Source organism: Dama dama, chromosome 29, assembly GCF_033118175.1.
Source record: "Dama dama isolate Ldn47 chromosome 29, ASM3311817v1, whole genome shotgun sequence".
Lineage (NCBI taxonomy): Eukaryota > Metazoa > Chordata > Mammalia > Artiodactyla > Cervidae > Dama > Dama dama.
This window is the reverse complement of record NC_083709.1, coordinates 58,707,819-58,724,231: the sequence shown is the minus strand read 5'-3', so window position 1 is coordinate 58,724,231 and position 16,413 is coordinate 58,707,819. Positions and strand designations below refer to the sequence as shown.

The window sequence follows — 16,413 nt, the reverse complement described above, 5'->3', positions numbered from 1 at the left end:
ATTTAAAGAGCAAAATGTCCGGAAGAGACAAATACAAAAACAGGCATAAGACAATGCCTTGTATATTTTTGAGATTAATCCTTTGTCTGTTTCTTCATTTGCTATTATTTTCTCCCAATCTGAGGGCTGTCTTTTCACCTCACTTATAGTTTCCTTTGTAGTGCAAAAGCTTTTAAGTTTCATTAGGTCCCATTTGTTTCCAGAAAAATAAATGACCCAATCAAAAAATGGGCCAAAGAACTAAACAGACATTTCTCCAAAGAAGACATACAGATGGCTAACAAACACATGAAAAGATGCTCAACATCACTCATTATTAGAGAAATGCAAATCAAAACCACAATGAGGTACCATTACACGCCAGCCAGGATGGCTGCTATCCAAAAGTCTACAAGCAATAAATGCTGGAGAGGGTGTGGAGAAAAGGGAACCCTCTTACACTGTTGGTGGGAATGCAAACTAGTACAGCCGCTATGGAAAACAGTGTGGAGATTTCTTAAAAAACTGGAAATAGAACTGCCATATGACCCAGCAATCCCACTTCTGGGCATACACACCAAGGAAACCAGATCTGAAAGAGACACGTGCACCCCAATGTTCATCGCAGCACTGTTTATAATAGCCAGGACATGGAAGCAACCTAGATGCCCATCAGCAGATGAATGGATAAGGAAGCTGTGGTACATATACACCATGGAATATTACTCAGCCACTAAAAAGACTTCATTTGAACCAGTCCTAATGAGATGGATGAAGCTGGAGCCCATTATACAGAGTGAAGTAAGCCAGAAAGATAAAGAACATTACAGCATACTAACACATATATATGGAATTTAGAAAGATGGTAATGATAACCCTATATGCAAAACAGAAAAAGAGACACAGAAATACAGAACAGACTTTTGAACTTTGTGGGAGAATGTGAGGGTGGGATATTTCAAAATAAAAGCATGTATACTATCTATGGTGAAACAGATCACCAGCCCAGGTGGGATGCATGAGACAAGTGCTCCGGCCTGGTACACTGGGAAGACCCAGAGGAATCGGGTGGAGAGGGAGGTGGGAGGGGGGATCGGGATTGGGAATACATGTAAATCCATGGCTGATTCATATCAATGTATGACAAAACCCACTGGAAAAAGAAAAATAATAATAATAATAAATTAAAAAAAAAAAAAAAGACAATGCCTTATTGGAGAACTATAAAAAGTTAAGAGTGATTTGCACACATCAGCCCAAGTCTATCCCAATTATTTGGGGCTTAGGAAGAATACAACTGAAGGCCCATGTAACATATGTCTAAATATTTAAAAGGGATACACCAAACTAACAGACTGCTAAATAGAACATGTTCTACTCTTCTGCGACAAACAGAACTTCAAAAAACCTGAAAGGCCAGGTCTGAATTTGGAATTCTCAGAGTCTGAGAACATGGCAGGGCAGGGAAAGATGGCCCATGGCTCCCAGCCTGTGGCTTTTGGCATTCTTCCCTCCTATCCTTGGCTTCTTTCTCCGGGGAGAAAGTTTGGAAAGAAGCCAAGGATAGGCGGGAAGAATGTGTATAAACTCCAGCCACAGCCTCCACAGTGTCCTCGGTCACTACTTAGTCTAGAGTGTACCCACCAGGGGTGCCATTCTTGTCTTTAGGAGCAAAGACTGAAACAACAGATTTACCCAGGCTCTGAAAGTTGGGTCAAAGCCATTCACACGGGAATCCCAAGGTCCCAGATGACAGAGTCTGGTTCACAGGGGGTGCCTCTTTGGGTAGGCCCACCCGACTGGCTCCAGGGACTCTTCGGCCTATGGAAAGGATGAGGCACAGCATACATGATTTATGTGAGACCTTCTGAGGCTTAGTCTCTTTCTTGCCTGGGTCAAATGCAGAATTGTTTATCAGCCTTTGTCATCACCTTTTCCTCAAGGTGAATTATCTAAAAATGCAGCATTATAACTTCAGATGTACTGATTTGGGTCAAGAGTGGGATAAGTTCACTAGATTTTTCAGTCTCCACCTGATGAATTTTTGATGAAATGTTATTTCTAGACTTGTGAAGCATTACAATCCTATTTTCCAATGGCTATATAGGCTAATAGGCTAACAAGCTAACATCAGAGAAAAGAAAATAGAAAGAAATTCTTTTTGGCTGAAATTCCCAATTTTGAGTCTAAAGTATAATAGGACCATCTTCAAAGACAAAGGACTATGTGTTCCAAGCAATTGTTTCAACCAGACATTTTCTTATCACTGGCTGTTTTCATTTACTACCACCTGCAGGCCAGGCTTGTCCTAGATCAGCCTGCCCCAGGGTCACGGGGATGACATAACGCAGCTCAGGATGAGTCAAAACCAGGTGACTCTTCACTATAGCTTCTGCTTTCTCACCTAGCTTGCCTTCACCTCAATTTCTGATTTTGCTTGGCTTTCTGCTTATTTTTTTCAATCTTTTTGCTTCTTACTCAGTGCCTATAGGTCTTCCAGTTGCTAATCAACCCCACCAACTTCTGACCACTTGCCGTGTTTTGTTCTCAGGTACTTATGTCCTCCTGACTTCTGTTGACCCTGAACCCTGAGATATTGCTGTCTTGATCCTGAAGGTTTGTGTGGTTTGTGATGATCTAAAACAGTATCATCATCCAAACAGTTCCCTGACCTATAGCCACCCTGACATTGACTAGTAGAGTGGAAGCAAAGACAGTTCATGTCTTGAAATAAAACCCTCAGTCTTAATTTTCCTATATCATAGTAGCAGAGATGAGAGGATTTTCTCTCTCACATATATGGCTGCTGCTTTTCCAATAAAATTTCCCCCCACTCAGTTCTAAGAAATCTATCTCAAATCCATAATACTGTGGACATAAATGTTACACAAGACTGTTCATCTCCAAATCATGACCCTGGCTGTATTAAATGCCTTTGACTATGACACTATACTTTCAACTATTTCCACTTTGGACTCAGCAGAACCTCTGGTATATTGACCCCTATATGCTAAGCAATCCTTCAGCCTGTTTAATTTCTTCACTTCCTTCCTTATCCAGTTTATATGCCATAATCATTCATTTAAAAATTATTCTTGTTCATACTGAACAGAAAGGCCATTATCCAAAAGTCTATAAATAATAAATGCTGGAGTGGGTGTGGAGAAGAGAGAACCTTCCTACACTGCTGGTAGGAATGCAAATTGGTATAGCCACTATAGAGAACAGTATGGAGGTTCCTTAAAAAAACTAAAAGCAGAGCTACCATAAGATCCAGTGATTCCACTCCAGGGCATTTATCCAGAGAACAGTCGAATTCAAAAAGAGCATGCATTCCAATGTTCATTGTTCCACTGTTTACAACAGCCAAGACATGGAAGCAACTTAGACATCCATCAACAGATGAAGGAACAAGGAGATATGGTATACATATACAATGGAATATTACTCAGCCATAGTGAAGAATGAAATAAGGTCATTTATAGCAACACAGATGGACCTTGAGATTACCGTACAAAATGAAGTAAACCTCACAGAAAAAGGTGAATATCATATGACATCATTTATATGTGGAATCTAAAAAAAAGTACAAATGAACTTACAAAACAGAAACAGTTTCACAGATATAGAAAGCAAACTTATGGTTACCAAAAGGGAAGAGAATAGGAGGGATAAATTAGGAACTTGGCATTAACATAATACTGCATATAAAATAAACAACAAGGACCCATTACAATACACAGGGAACTATAGCTAATATCTTACAATAACCGAAGTGGAAAAGAATGTGAAAGAACATAATTGAATTACTTGACTGTAACCTGAAACACTTTAAATCAAATATATTCCAATAAAAATTATTTTTAAAAAACACATTGATACCCTGAACTCCTTTATCTTTGTATTTTGTCACTTTTAACTTGGAATTAACCCTGCTGTTGGGTTTCCTCTCTGGTAACACTTAGGCATTTATTAATTTCTGGAGAGAAACCCAACAGGGCAGACTGTCACCACTATAAATCCATAATCACTAACTTCAAGTGAGCCCTCAACACTGCCCATCAATCCTACCAATTTCTCTAAGCTAACTGGCCCTCTCACTTCTACATCTTCCTCAAAACTGTGATGATGCCTGATAGCTTCCCACTCCTGACTATGGCCAACCACCTCTCTTCCTTCCATCACAGAGAAAACTGAAGCTAACATAAAAATTTCCCTCAGTTTTCAGTTACCAATTCCACAAATCCACCTGTTGTTCTTAAGATAATGGCCAATACATGGACATGTCCTGCTCTCATCCAACAACCCCACAACCTTTAGGCTTCAGCCACACTTGCCTTCAAAACTTCCTCTAACATCAGGTATGAGACTTCCCTGGAAGAGGAACCATTCAAGTTATTGAATAAATTAATTTCCAAGCCCACTAGATAATACTTTAAGGGGAAGGGCTAGAAATGCTATATTTAACAAGAGCCTCAGGTCATTCTTACCACCAGGAAAGAAGGGTAAAAACATACCATGATCTCTCCTTCCACAAGACTTTTCAGAGGCTGTTTATTCTCCTTGGAAATCTTTTCCTTTGTCTTCCTTCCCTACATACCAAATTACTCTCACTCATCTCCCAACTTTCTACTTGAGCATGATGTCAGCAGGAAAGCCCTTCTTCACAATCTCACTCTACCACCACTAAGTTCAGAAAGTGCCCTTTGTCCCATGCCCTCATCGGACCATATTCCTTCTCTTCAAGACACTCATCCCAAGTTTAACATCATGCACTTACGTGATTATTCAGTGATTGTCACTCTCTCCACCAGATTTTGCCGTTAAGTGCTACATCTGCTGTTATGCATCGTTTCCACAATGTCTAGGCAGTAACCTAGTTTACATAACAATTCATCAATAATAATTAATACCTGAATGAGTGAATGAATGTGGAATGAATGAATTGGCTCTCAAAATTGACAGAGATGTTGGACATTAAATTATAACCTTGACAGAATTATTTAGCCTCTACCTGGATATTTTTAGTGCTGGGCAATCTGTTACACCGTTGGACAGTGTTAGAAAATTTATTTTTCTATTAAATTCAAACCTGCTCCCTTGTATCTTCTCATGAATGCTTACAGTTCAGCCTTGTTGGAAATGGAATCAGCCTGCTTCCTCTAAATGATATTCCCTTCTAATGTTTGAATATTTTAAGCGTGTGTCCCCTATGTCTTTTCTTCTCCAATGTGAATAAACACATTTGCTTGATTTGAGATAGTTCTCAGACTTAACTACGCCCTCCTCAGATGAGCACACTCTAATGAACACAGAAACAGACAGAAACAATAGAGCCATGAAACTCTCACGTCTTCAGCATAGTAGCTTTAAATCATTACTTTGAGAAGATGAGGCTGTTTTCTTCCTTCTACCAGTTACCGTTTAAATTGCAAAGTCATTGAACCACCAAGCAGCAATATCTCCAAGAAGGATTGTACCTACAAGGCGATGAATCCACAGGGCACATGGGATTTATTACAAGTGCTTTTATTGGAGCAATTTGTTGACAAATGCCCAAGAAGGAGTATAGAGTGATCAGTAATAATAAAACCTTCTGGAGGTCATTTCCCCAAATGCTGTCTGGGAGAGAAACTGAGCCAGATTCCTTAACCAAAGATAGGTTTTCTGTACCTTTCCACTGGCAGTTTTTATATGTCATCTCCGGAGAAATTTCAGATGTTTCAGATCTAAGCCTGTATCAAAGCTGTGATTCATAAAAGTAGCAAAGGGGTTCTATTTATCTCTATTTGCTAATCCTAGCCAGCAGCTGAAAAGAATTGGAGTTTAAATCCTATTACTCTCTCATAGCCCCCACTCCCCAGGCCACAGTGTCAAATTGATAAAATTACTTCTGGAATGAGTGAGGAGGCTGTCATATTGACCCACTGTTTCCAGTGCTCAGGAAACGGAGACAGGTCTTCCAGATTAAGAAAATTACCTGTCCTTCTAATAGCTGTAAGTCTTTCCAAGGGTCACTTTGACAGGATGCCCCAAAAACCTGAGGCAGAAGGACCATGACATTGCTTCACTTTGGATCTAGGAGGTCGAGCCCCACTTAAGACAGCATTAAGAACTACTTAACAGTGTGTTTTAAGACAGCAATGCCACTAACTTGTAGTGAAATGTGGCAGTGAATGGCAGCCTGCAAGCTGGGCGTAATCAAATTGCTCTCAGGATCAGTACAATGCAGGACAATACTGACCCAGTATCTTTAAACTGACAAAATTAGGGTCAGAGCTGAGGCACTGGGATAAAAGGAATAAATATAGAAATAAAAGGAAAGGATTTATCATAAAAGGAATAAAAGGAAGGGATTTATAATAAAAATTGACAAAAATTGGCATTGGAAATACTTTATCTATCTATCCAAATCTATTTTGCTTTCATTTAGAAAATTGTTAACATTTACATAATTAAGAAGTCAAAACTAAATAAAAATTATTTTCAAAAGGATACTACTTTTATCACATTTCTATCCCTGTATGCCTACCCACCTCCCATAATCATTGTCATTTCTTTCTGGCTTATATTTCTTTTGCAATCTCTTATCAAAAAATTATGTATATGTATATATAATTCATATTATATTTCACTTATCAATATGTCCCAGAAATCACTCTTTACCACTTCATTATATTCCACAACTGCAAAACTGCATAGTTACAGCGCTATGTGACTGTGTCATAGTTTATTCAATTAGTCTCTTAAGAATGAACATTTATGTTGTTTCCAATATTGGGTTTAAATGAATAATGCCACAGTGGTGAATCTCCTGCATGTGTTTTCATTTTTGTTTTTCATATTTATAGAGTGTATCTTCTGGGTAAAATTCCAGTAGGGAGGTGCTTTGTAAAAAGGCAAACGCATGAGAAGTCGTGTTAGGTGTTGCCAAATTTTTCTCCACTTTGCACTCAAGAGAGGAAATAGTTTTAGTTGGCAGAGTGTGGGGAGCAGGCAGGACGTTTCTAATATCCCTACAAACCTCTTTGTCCTGTCCAGGATTGCTCTGTGATTAAGTCTCTATTGTCAAGAATGTTTTCCCCTAAATTTCCTGTTTTATATTAGGAAGCCACTGATAAGTGGACCGGGAAAAAATGGTGACCCCACTGCTGTTCTACACTCCCAGGACTCCTCTCGCCGACTGCAGCCTCCTCTCAGGCAGAGCCAGTACAGAGGTGAGGAAAAGCCCCTTAGAGCCACCACCATCATCAACACTGCACTAGGCTCCCCTGCTTGTGCGCCAAGCTCCAACCTGCCTCAGCTTCTCAAGGACTTGCCTTTTTCCAGTTCCCTCTTTTATGTTTCATAACATCGACTTCTGTCCCACGACTGTGCCCACTCCTTCTCCACCAGCTGTTTCCTATCCACATACCAACATTACCTGCAGACCAATGTTGCACAACACCTCCATCTTCAAAAAGGAAAATAAACACTCCAGGGCACCATACTTGTCTCCAGTTACTACTTATTTTTTGCTCCCTGCTTAGCCCAACTTTTCAGAAGTGTTGTCTCCACTCCCTCATCCCCTGTGCCCTAGCTCAACCCACAGCAGAATGGATTTCTCCTCCAATAGGAAGCTCCATCTTCTTTTTTACAAACTGACCAGCTTTGTGGTTTCTGTGGATGTTTTTCTCTCATCTCCATTATCCTATCCTTTAATGATTTTCAACACTGCTGAGTCCCCTCATTCATGAACTGTTCTTCTTTGGGAGCTTCTAACAGCATAATGTCTTTATGCCCTCTTCCCTCTTTGACTGCTTTTGACAGTTTTCCATATGGGATCTGTTTTTATGATGGACAAACAGACAAGTCCTTAAAGTTCAGAACGCAAGCATTTTTGTCTCTCTTCTCTCTAGTGATCTCATCTATTCTTGTGGCCTTTCCTCATGATACCCACATTTATTTTTCTCCAGTCCAGTGCTCCTCTGAGAGCTTTAGACTCACGTCTTACTGATGACTTGACAGCTCCACTTCTTTCTTCAGCAGCATTCCAATACAGAATGTCCAAAATGGAACTCCTGCTTCTCATCCCTAAACCTATGTCCCCAACACTAGGGGGCATCCTTAATTTGGCCATTGGCTAAAACTGTCATATGAAATTCATTAGCAAATTCCGATTGCTCTACCGTAGACTGTTTCCACTGTCAGTTGCATCTTCCCACTTCCTCTGCTGCCACTGGGGCCATCTGCCATGGTCTCTTGCCTGAACTACTGCAACTTGCTACTGCCCGATCCACTCTCCTTCACTGCTACCCCTCAATCCAAGCTCCACCAAACAGAGTGATGTTAAATGTGTTAGGTCAAGTGACTGTACATTATCTTGCCATTACTATAAAAAAGTCTTCAGTAGCTTTTAGTTGAACTTAGAATAAGCAATATAGGCATAGTACATCATGAGAAACGCTGGGCTGGATGAAGCACAAGCTGGAATCAAGATTGCCGGGAGAAATATCAGTAACCTCAGATATGCAGATGACACCACTCTTATGACAGAAAGTGAAGAAGAACTAAACAGCCTCTTGATGAAAGTGAAAGAGGAGAGTGAAAAAGTTGGCTTAAAGCTCAACATTCAGAAAACTAAGATCATGGCATCTGATCCCATCACTTCATGGCAAATAGATGGGGAAACAGTAGAAACAGTGAGAGACTTTATTTTTAGGGGCTCCAAAATCACTGCGGATGGTGATTGCAGCCATGAAATTAAAAGACGCTTACTCCTTGGAAGGAAAGTGATGACCAACCTATATAGCATATCAAAAAGTAGAGACATTATTTTGTCAACAAAGGCCTGTCTAGTCAAGGCTATGGTTTTTCCAGTGGTCATGTATGGATGTGAGAGTTGGACTGTAAAGAAAGCTGAGCACCGAAGAATTGCTGCTTTTGAACTGTGGTGTTGGAGAAGACTCTTGAGAGTCCCTTGGACTGCAAGGAGATCCAACCAGTCCATCCTAAAGGAGATGAGTCTTGGGTGTTCATAGGAAGGACTGATGTTGAAGCTGAAACTCCAATACTTTGGGCCACCTGATGCGAAGAGCTGACTCATTGGAAAAGACCCTGATGCTGGGAAAGATTGAAGGCAGGAGGAGAGGGGGACGATAGAGGATGAGATGATTGGATGGCATCACTGACTCAATGGACATGAGTTTGGGTAAACTCCGGGAGTTGGTGATGGACAGGGAGACCTGGCGTGCTGCGGTCCATGGGGTTGCAAAGAGTCGGACATGACTGAGCAACTGAACTGAACTGAAGAATAAGCAATCTCAAATAAAGTCTTTGTATGTCTGGCCTTTGAAATTTTCTCCAATGGTCATCTAATCTTACCACTACCAGCTACACCGATTTTCTTTTTGTTACTCAGGTGCACTTACGTTCCTCTCTTTCACGCTACGTAGTTTCTTTTTCTCCTTCAAGATTCAGCATAACAGTGGGGGAGGGACTAATTGAGAGAGTAGCATTGAAACATACACATTACATATGTAAATTAGATAGCCAGTGGGGATTTGCCATACGACACAGGGAGCTCAAATCTGGTGCTCTGTGACAACCTGGAGGGGTGGGATGAGGTGGGAGGTGACAGGGAGGTTCAAACGGGAGGAGACCTATGTCTGTCTATAGCTAATTCATGTTGATGTAGAGTAGAAGCCAACACAATACTGTAAGGCAACTACACTCCAATTAAAAAATATAATAATAAAAAAAAGATTCAGCATAAATATTACTTTTAAAAGAAAGGCTTCCTTATAAAGGACATAGGTCCTGCCTTGTCCTTCTCTCACTTTCATATTTGTTTCCATCACAGTACCTATTGCTATCTGCTGAGACTTTTTAGCCATCTGCCTTCACTCTAGGAATATCATCTGATCTCCAGGTATCTACAGCACCTACCAACTGCCCAATAAATGGTAGGTATTCAAGAATGCTTTTTGAACAAATGAATTAATTAATGGATGAATGCCCTACAAGAGCAGGGACCATTTCTGCCACATCCACATCAGTGTCCTCATTGCCTAGCACAAGAGAGAAACTCAATAAATATGTGTTGACTTGATTATTTAACCCCTATGTTATAACCAAGGAAACTGAGGTTTAGAGAGTTTAAGCAGCCTCCCCTTAATCACACAGGGGCTAAAGAGACAAATTCAGGACTTAAATGTCTGACAACACAATCCTTGAAATACTGGCGCTGGAAGGGACTTTGGAGATTATCTTGTCTAACAGCTTGATTTTACAAATGAAGAAAATGAAGCTCAGGATGGTGAAATGACACATCCCACTCATTTGTTCTGACCTGTATTATAGGGCCAGTTCTATAATTAGCTAGGTTGGTAAGCTTACTCAAATTACCTCTGTCCTTCATTTTACTTATCTGTAAAAGGAGCTGGGACGTCTTGGTGGCATTATTTAATAATTCCTTCCAGCTCAGAAATCTGACTCTTCCTTTCTAAGTTTGCTCGTGACTCCTTCCCTCATATTTTGGGATTAGAGAGAAAACTAAATTGCATTTTACATGGTTTCTTCTATACTTCAATAAAACCACTAGAAGAAAAAAAAGTGAGGAAGAATAGTAGTTTCTCAAGTTTTATGTACTTTAGAAAGAGTAAGAGTGCCACTGCAGAAGCCCCCTAAAGGGGAGATAAAAGTTATATCTCCAGCAGCTAGCCATAGTTGAAAAAAATATGTCTATAATAGTCATTTAGGAGAAATATCATTATCAATCCCTGTAATGAGGCGATAAATTGAAAAAGAAAGGGGTAAAATAATGTTCATGGCAATGTAACTAAATATAAAATTCCTTGGTGTGTTTACAAGAAAATGAATAACCCCACATTTCTGTGGGTTTCACTTCAACTGCTGGTGAAAAGTGACTGATATTGCAAGAAGACAAGCCATTTTTATTTACACTCAAAATGTCAAATCCCATTTGCACTCAAAATGCCATCACCTTGCATAACTCTTTCAATTTAACCTGCACACAAAGCAAAAGCTAAAAGCAGAATATGAAGAGACCTGGTATATAAATCCACTCTCTTTTCTCTGCACCCTTAATGAAACACCCTGATTTCCTGCAACCATCCAAGATGGAAGTGTTTTGAATTCTAAAATAGCTTAGCACCAAATGTGTCATAATTATCTAAAACTATATTTAGAATGATGAAGTTTGCCATGAAATCTAAAATATGCTTCAAATGTCAGTCTTATTTTTAATTAATATGTCAATCCACCTTTGTAATAATCAAGTTTTACAGTCTCCCAGTGCTGAATTACTTGGATGCTGTGTGTGTGTGTGTGTGTGTGTGTGTGTTTAATCTCACAATTATGATAATGTAGTTCTCCTATAGATCCTTCCTTCTCCTACAGATTGTCAAAGGAAATCTGATTTCATCCCAGTAGTATATTTTGTCTATAAAACCAAACGGTATGAAACGAAAGTCTTGTCATACTGGTCACAAGTTAACAAAATCATTTTAACACCATCACATTTACCATCCTTATGATCTGAAATTTGTTGTCAGAGGGCAATATGGTACAGTGCTTCACTCCACCTGCTTCTTTTATTTAAATTCCAGGGTAATAGAAATGGGAGCCCCATTTTTAAAGAAGTATACACTTTAAAGTATATAAGTGTATATAAGTATATATAAAGTTTTAAAACACTGCCAAATAAAAAAATGCTTCACTCATTTCATATTCCTTTTTAGGTATCTTCCATGTTTCTGCTGAATTTTTAATATTTGATAGAAAAGATGTTATTCACATGGAACCCCAAATTATAACAAGACTGTTACCTTCTCAAATTGCCGAGTATGAATAGAAAGTATATCTTTTGATACTGCCTTTCTGACCTTCACAGACTCATTTGATGAGAAAGAGAGACGATAATTTGCTGGAAGCTCCACACACATTATGTGTGAACTGAACTGGTGTCTTGAGACTTTTCTGCCATTGCAAATAGCAACATATCAGTTGTAGACTAGGTAAGGTTGCCAAGATAAACAAGAAAAGTGCAAAATTTAGAGTGTTTAGAAACATTTTTAAGCAACTTGACATAGTAATTTTTTTCACTTATAAAAACTTAGGTAAGTACTTTTGTTTATTTTAGTTTACTATTATTAGCAATTTGCTTTTACTGAAACCTTAAAAAGGTATTCCTCAATCATTTGGAAATTCAAAATGTGATACTTCCCCAGTGGTAATTTGAAAACCACTGTCATAGACAAATGTCCGAGTTCACTTGTTATAAAGAACCATGTCAGTAGAAATAGAGATAATAAACAAAACCCCAAAGCCTTTAGTGTGTGTTGAAGCCATTGGTATATGTTGCTAGGTCAGTGATACTCACTTGGTTCTTGCTCAACTGACCTGAAATAAAACAGGTGAACTTTGGACTCGGGTCTCCTGCAGCATCATGGTGTTGCCGAGAACAGGAACTTCAAGCGATCATTTGGTTAACTGTTCTCAAGATTATAAGGCTGAAAGGCTTCGCTCTATTCTCAGGTCACAATGTAGACTTTAGATCTCTTCTTTGATGTGGCTGAGTATCTGCTCACCCTTTATTATCCTTAAGAAGACAAAAATACAATCAATATTAGAAGACTCTAGTATGCTTTTAAATCCTTTTTAAATTAGCAAACACCTGTTGGGGTGATTGCTAATAAATTTATCAGTCAATATCCAATGCACACCTCATATGTGCTAGATAAGACGCTAGGTGCAAACACCTTGCTCTCCTGTTATTTTAGGGAAATGATGCTGTGAAATTTATAGAAGATGGGATCTGACCTTTAAAGGATTGGAAAAGACTTATTCAGAGGACATGTTCTTTAGCTGGAACCTGAGGATGACTAGGAAAGCAGTGAAGAGTGACAGGGAGAGTTGTCCAGGCAGAAGAAAACTAGGTTAATTCTTGCTTCCAAGAAGCCTATTTTATTCTGCGTGTGTTCCCTTCTTAATGAAAAACACTAGCCTCACATAATTACACAATTGAACAACCTTGAACAACACAGGTTTGAACTACATGGGTCCACTTATACATGGATTTTTTTCAATAGTAAATACTATCGTAATACATGATCTAAAGTTGGTTGAATCCACAGGGAGCGCTGACTAGAAGTTAAATGTGGATTTTTGACTGCGTGGAGGTTGGACGCCCCTAACTCCATGTTGTTCAAGGATCAATTTTAGTGATTTTAATACCTAAAATCTTGCTCTTAGCTTCTACATATCCCCTGAACTCTTTTTTTTTTAAATTTCTCCCATCAACATCCATCCAGTTCTAAAATTTTATTTAAAGCAATGCTATACCAGCAGGCATGAGCAAGACTTAGGTATTTCTTTAATCTATACAACTTCCAAAACCTATGCTTTCACAAACTCTCTTTGATCCAGCTTTCAGTCGCTGCTTCTCAAATCCCTGCCACCAATAAGATTCTTAATGTGCAATGAACTTCAGCTTGACAGTTCCCATATCTCATGCTCTTGCTCCATTTGGCCTGGGTGGGATCATTTCTAGATGCAGAGGTGGACCATATGACCCAGGCTAGGCCAGCTAAACAATGCACTTTGCTGATACATTGTGACAGGCTTATGAGAGCCAACAAAAATGATGAACATTTCCAATATAGTAGAAAAAAGAATGAGAGATGGAGAGAAACAATTTTTGATTATGTTGTTTCAATCTCCTATACAGAGTTTCTTTTTTCTCAAAATATATTTGACATATAACATTGTAAAACTCTAAGATATATAACATGTTGATTCAATACATTCATATATTGTAGTATGATTGCCATTGTAGTGATAATTACCACCTCCACCACATCCCATAATTATTGCTTTTCAGTGGTTGGAATAATTATGATCTAGTGTCTTGGAAAGTTTGATGATTATAATATAATATTGTGGTCTATATTTACTATACTGCACATTAGATCTCTAGGGCCTATTTACTGCTAGCTACAATTTATACCCTTAAACAATATCTCTCCTATCCCTCCTCCCGTCCCCTGGTAACCACCATCTTACTCTGTTTTTACAAGTTTGGCTTTTTTAGATTCCACATATAATTGATATTATACAGTGTTTGTCACCCTGTCTGACCTCTCACTTAGCCTAACGTCCTCCAGGTAAGGTCCATCCATGTTGCAAACGGCAGGATGTCCATGCAGACATTCTTGCAGCCAAATGTATTCCTGGAATTATTCACTAGAGATAATGATCTCATCCTTTTTCTTTTTTTTTTCTTAGTGTGTTTTCGGCTTGGGTTTTCTTTCATTTGCAAATGTGAGTCCTAACTTTCACGTATCTATAATCCATGTCACTCTTTCAATTTGTGTATTAGCAGCAGGTGTGTAGAAAGCAGTGACCAAAGTCCTGAAGGATCCAACAGTAGACAAGCTTATCACATTTCAGGAAGAGTTAGGTGTCAATTCACTCCAGCCAAATGCCACTAGGTACACATCCGTGGATGAACAAATTGAGGATTTACTAGCAAAGAAGAGTACCTACCGTAAGGAAATATGGGTATCTTAATAAGAGAGGATTAGAAAGGATTTATAGTATTTTGAGGCTGGAACTAAGGAAGTAGGAGCTTTCTGGATTGAGGGCTGTCTGAAAGAGGCAACAATTTTACGACAGGCTATCTCAATAAATTGTATCTATAAGAAAGGCAGTCTAAAGTGAAATGAAGCTGGTAAAGAAGGGCGGTCCTTCATATTAGCCAAGAAAGATGATGTTTGATACTCTGTGGATCGCACAGTGATTTTATTTATTGAAAAAAATTATGAAGTGGGCTCGAGTTTTCTCATTTTTCCAAGAGTGCTCCTGCCTGACGCTTCCATTCTGTGAAATTGTTTATGTCCAACTGGAGAACAGCTCATCTAGCTATGAGCATCAGGCCAGCTTCTAACACTGAGGACTGCCTGTGAGCATCAGACTGGTTCCCGGATGTTCCTCTCTTTCTTGGAAGATAAGAGATGCAGAGGCACAGTGTAGGGGGTCTATACCCCTTTTAGTTTGACCTTGGCACTTCTGTTCCCAGCAGCCACTGCCTGAACCAGCAGAATAGGAAGCTGTCCACCTCATTTTGTTTGGAGAGGGCTAAGAATGCTTTGGTATAACACCTTACTTTTTTGTAGCTGAATAATGACAGAATTCCCATTAACAAGGATTAAACTTTCTCACTTCTTAAGGAAAGAAATGTCATAAAATCCAAATTCCTCCAGTAAAGGAAACACATTATTTAACTCTGACCTCTCCCAATAAAGAACTGGTGACATACAAGCCAGGGAGTATTTTAATGATGACTCCAAAAGGAACTATGAAGGAATCTCATTCCTTGACTTGGCATAGCATTCATAGAGGAATCCTAAGTTCTTCTTCCCCACAGAGGGAGGTGACCTCACACTCTTTGAGGATTCCCTGTTCTTCTCCCCCAACTATCACACAAGAGATCACCAGGAAGTAAAAGAGAGAAAGGCTAATTTGAGACCCAGCTATCTAGGAACCATGAGGTTGAGCCCTCACCTTAAGGAAATAGGGGTCCATGCTTTGTTACATGCATTGCAGAGCTGGCAAGAAATGCAACAGGTCTGCCAAACCCAGAATCTTTCTCCCACAAAGTTTCAGTTCAGTTCAGGTCAGTCGCTCAGTCGTGTCTGACTCTTTGCGACCCCATGAATCGCAGCACGCCAGGCCTCCCTATCCATCACCAACTCCCGGAGTCTACTCAAACTCATGTCCATCGAGTCAGTGATGCCATCCAGCCATGTCATCGTCCTTGTAATACTCCTGTGTCTATTACAAACATATCTCTTTAACTTCTACTTGGTCTTTTGACTTCTTTCCTTCCTACTATTGAACACATCATCACGTCATAGTAATTTCCCTTCTGAATGGTCCTTTGCCCTCAATAATGACCTCAGGCCAGAACACACGGGAAGGTATTGGAATAATTTGATTTCTCCCAGAAGGTTCTATCCCTCTCCTGCCACCTCTGATTTTCCTTCTGCTCCTGAAATAGTTGTCAACTCATCTTAGCCATATTTCTTCCTATTTACCCTATGAAGAAAAGACTGAGGTTGGAAGACACAAGTGTGATTTATTTTATTTTGTTGCCAGAAAGATCCATTTATACTGTATGACCCATTTCATCCTCTTTAATCTTTCTTTCTAATCCATCTCCTCCAACTGGAATATTCATTCAATAACAAACATCTATTGCTAGGCATTCAGTGAAGGAGACTGATATCAGATAGTTTGTTGGTAAATAAAGGAAAGAGAAAAGCATCCGTGAGCCCTGGACATAACAGGTGATGGGTAGGAGGTTTTCATGAAGGTAGACGAGGGGCAAAGAAAGGAGAATATCGCCTTTCATTACTTTCACAATCATGTCTT

At 39.3% G+C, this 16,413-nt stretch overlaps 1 long non-coding RNA gene across 1 annotated transcript in view; it reads right to left on the bottom strand.

Moving 5' to 3' along the window:
• Nucleotides 1-12,395: 12,395 nt before the first annotated feature.
• LOC133048911 (uncharacterized) overlaps nucleotides 12,396-16,413 on the bottom strand; it is a 76,149-nt gene continuing 72,131 nt past the window's right edge. Inside the window, exon 3 of the long non-coding RNA XR_009691145.1 lies at nucleotides 12,396-12,580. This is a non-coding gene — a long non-coding RNA (uncharacterized LOC133048911). The remainder of the gene's footprint in view (nucleotides 12,581-16,413) is intronic.